This window comes from Phocoena phocoena, chromosome 6 (assembly GCF_963924675.1).
Source record: "Phocoena phocoena chromosome 6, mPhoPho1.1, whole genome shotgun sequence".
Classification (NCBI taxonomy): Eukaryota; Metazoa; Chordata; class Mammalia; order Artiodactyla; family Phocoenidae; genus Phocoena; species Phocoena phocoena.
This window is the reverse complement of record NC_089224.1, coordinates 20,965,322-20,969,701: the sequence shown is the minus strand read 5'-3', so window position 1 is coordinate 20,969,701 and position 4,380 is coordinate 20,965,322.

Below are 4,380 nucleotides of genomic sequence, written 5' to 3'. Positions count from 1 at the left end.
CTCTAGTTGCGGCAAGTGGGGGCTACACCACGCTGCAGTGCACAGGCTTCTCATGGGGGTGGCTTCTCTTGTCATGGAGCACGGGCTCTAGGCACATGGGCCTCAGTAGTTGTGGCTCACGGGCTCTAGAGCACAGGCTCAGCAGTTGTGGCACACGGGCTTAGTCGCTCCGCGGCATGCGGGATCTTCCCGGATCAGGGCACGAACCCATGTCCCCTTCATTGGCAGGCGGATTCTCAACCACTGCACCACCAGGGAAGTCTCTATATTGCTTTTTTAAGATAATGTCATCCATCACTTAGTCAACACATATCTTTACATTCGTCAACACAGGAATTGTCAACATAGGAACTATGCAACTCTGCATTTTGAGTGTTTTTTAGCCTTGTTTGGGGAAACATCCTTCCTCAAATAAGATGCGTGTCTAGAATTTGCCACAAAATATGGACAGATCATCTTACACTTAATCCAGGGATGCCCTTCTCTCCTCTCAGATCTACCTCTGTGATCTACCTGGACCCAGTTCTGATCCTCTAAGAACACCAGAGCCCACGTAGAGAAAGCACAGCCCCTAGGGAGATGCTTGATTCTCTTTGCCCACCTCCTTAGAGGGACCATTTTATACCTCAAGATGGGAATTGAAAGATCCCTGTTAGGAAGTCAACCCTAACGTGGAAGTAGCAGCCAATGTTCTCCTTTTACGTTTAGTGGTCAGATTGTATTGGGCCCATTTAGCTAGAGTAGTTTCCTCTGTGGATAATTTAAAACACAGAACAAAAAATATCTCAGTAAAAATATGGAATTTTCTTCCCATTTTGCCCCTTAATATTTGATTTAGTTAATCCAAGTGTTCAAATAAAATGTCCAGAGATGCTGCTTCTGATTCCAACATCCTTAACCTGGGGCCATGGATCCCGCAAGAGTCTGTGGATAGAATTTCAGAGAGAGGTACAGGGGCATAGATAGGGAAAATGAACCTTTATTTTCATTCACCTCTAACTGAGATGTACTGCTGAGCTCAGTTGTGAATGCACAATTGGATAGCAGTTCTCATGGTCCTAATAGCTGAGAAATCTCAGGTGTTTTCAGGATACAAGGCATTGTTACCGACAGATACATAGAGGATTGGGTTCCCGTGACATCCTATGGACTGTGTACATGTTTAGAAATGTCATTCTGAGGAGTCCGTGGTACAAAAAGGTAAAAATTCATCCAGCAATGATAAATAAGACAGGAACATAGCTCAACTGGGCATTAAACACATCCATAACCCCTTGAAACTCAAGAATACACTAGTTGAGATGGAAGTCACAGGGTGCTTTACAATGTCTCTCCAGACTCCATTCTCTCCTCATTGCAACCCTACCAGGGAGGCAAAATAAATATCAGGCACATTTTGTCACCCTCAGAGCCCTGAGCACAGAGAGGCCTGGTGATGCTCAAGGTCACGCAGCTGGGGAACAGCCAAGTGAGAACTTGTCTCCTCACCCAGTTCTCTCCCCAGACAGTCAATCTCTCCCAGGTGGAGGTGAGAGGGGCCGGACCTTTTGTCCTTCTGTCTGCTGTTTAATTCTTTAATGGGATCCCAATCCTCTTACACTGTGGCTCTCCCAGCCTTGAATTGGTGGCTCCATCATGTATTCTGTCCTCCAAACTATTCCCCACTCGGTCCCTCCTGCACCTTTCTGGGGAGAGCGGGGCTTCTCTGGGGAGATACAGACCCCAGTTCACAGTTGCGGCTGCTGAGTGGGTCCCGCTGGAAAGCCGAGTGTGCCGATGAGTTCCTGCCCAATGGGAGAACTAATCACCTGCTCTGAAACAGTTTGGCCAAATAGGAGAGAAGGGAGATGAGGTGGTAAAGTGGAGAGGAGGGAGGGTAAGTCAGAGAAAGGGAGGACACGGGCAAGACGGTGAGGAACAGGGACGGGACTGCATGGGAGGGCAGGAGCGGATGCTCAGGACACGCCTGAGAGCGGATCTGGCCTGAGGGAGGTGGGGCTGGAGAAGCGGAAGTGAGGCTCAGTGACCACCGAGAGCTTGTCCTGTCCTCTTTGCTATTTATCCAGGGTAATTTGTGTGCTCTACAGTAATGAAACCCGTTAAGCTGGACATTTTTTTTTTTTTTTTTTTTTGCAGTACGCGGGCCTCTCACTGTTGTGGCCTCTCCCATTGCAGAGCACAGGCTCCGCACGCGCAGGCTCAGCGGCCATGGCTCATGGGCCCAGCCGCTCCGCGGCATGTGGGATCTTCCCGTACCGGGCACGAACTCGTGTCCTCTGTATCGGCAGGCGGACTCTCAATCACTGCGCCACCAGGGAAGCCCCAATCTGGACATTTTGAAGTCCTCTGGTTTTCTCTGTTTCCAGAGAAATTCTCTTCCTGTGTTTTCCTGTTCAGGGACCAAGGACACCTGGTTTAAGTCCCATCCTGCGATTTCCAAGCAGTGGCACCCTCAGCCTCAGTTTCCCCATCTGCAAGGCCCCAGCCCCTTCTACAATGAGGGCTGTGTTGGGGGCGGGGGAGGATTGGGGAAGGGGAGTGAAACCCAGCGGCTGACCTGGCTGCCCCAGCCCTCCATCTGCACAAACGCACCTCACCAGCCTTTGTCCATTCCTTCTCGCCTTCACTCTCCTGGTGTTTTTTCCAGGGCATCTGGCACCATTTGACATACTATGTAGTCAACTTGCTTATCTGTTCACTGTACAGGTTCCCCACACCTGGTCCGGAATATGAGCTCCAAAGAAACAAAGCTTTTGCTCTGTGATCCTCCCCATGTCCCAGTCCTGGGCCTGTGCTGGCCCAGGGTCCTCATGAACCAGCTGACAGATGTGAATGCTGGGCGCACGCCGGGCAGTCGTGAGTGCATTTGTTGGCTATGAACTCTGATGTGGTCTCCCAGGTCCTACCCTCAGCATCAAAGTTGGCCCTGGAAGTGAGAAGGGGGCTGTCTGTGCAGCTTGCTTCCTTCATTCAGGGTCAGATTCTGCAGAGACCCCAGGTGACAAGAGATGGGGAAGAAGAGGCTTGAGCTGACAGCCTAGGGCATCTGTCCTGGAAAAAGGGACATTCTGGGCTGCAGGCTCAGCCCTGCCTGGATCTGTCCACACTCCAAGCTGGGTGCAACCATCCTGTGGCTGGCAGGTCACACTGAGCAGACCTTTTTTTACGCAACCATTTTTGTGGTGGGCTCTCCTGCCTGGTATCTGGGACATCTGCCGGAAATCAGGCACCGTCTGTGGGATTCCGCAGCCATCTCAGCTGGCCTCCTGCTGCCGTTGACTGAAGCCACAGCCCGGGCCTGCCCCTCAGCGAAGGGGTGAAAAAGGCAGCTTGGTGTGGGCCATCAATCAATCCTGGTTTTGCCATCCGAGGTGAATCTCGTGCAAAAATAAAATCAAAACCCCGGTCCAAAATATCCTCCGAGGGAGGCCATCAGGAGCTCTGCCTGCGGTGGGAAGGCCAGGACCGCAGCATCTGGGATTCCTAATTATAGGGGGTCTCAGGTCCCAATGTGTCATGTGGGAGCAGAGATGTGCCTGTCTGCGCAGCCTTCCAACTGTCATCCTGGCCACCAGCTTCCTCACAACATCAGGACAAAAATATAGACTACCCTGTGCCCCAACGAGCTTTCCCACATCTGTAGGAGTGATTTTTACTGTTCTCTTAAGGGTCAATTTTAGATTTGGGGTCTGTTAGCACCCCACCCCCATACTTAGATGAGGCCGGCATGACCTAAAGGAACAGTTCCCTTTTTAAGTTCTCACTGCAGGTAAAAGAAATATTCACTAATATCTTTGGGATGGGTGAGTATTTATTGACAATGTGTTGGAAAAGTAATATTTCCTTCCAGACTTTTCCACTCAAGGAACTCCCTAAGTCTCTTCCTGCTGTATCTTCTAGACCAGGGTGTTGGTATATGGCCATTGGGCAGTGGGGAGCAGCAGAAGGTGTCATAGAGCTAGAAGGGACCACAGGGGAATTCTAAAGGACACAGGCAGACCCAAGGATGCATTGGGCTCAACTGGAGTGTGACTGAGGGAGGAAGAGGCCATTGGTGTGGCCTAGGATCTCTCAGGTAAGAGGGAGAGGGGCTGACAGAGGTGTGAGGCAAGAGGAACCACACTCAGGGCACCAGACCAGAGTCCTGGGACCACAGCTCTGGGGATAAAGCAACAACAATGTGAGTCTCAGATGAAGGGAACACACAGAATGGGATTGACAGTTTCCAAAAGAGAAAAGTTCAAAAACAGACACACTTGGTAAAGAAGAGGTTAAACTTGCTTCAGGGACCACCAAGATTGAGGCAATGGTGGGGATGTTGGTGTGGAGAGTGAGAGTGAGTTGACACTGCACGAGGAGACAAGGTCTTTGAGGAAGTAA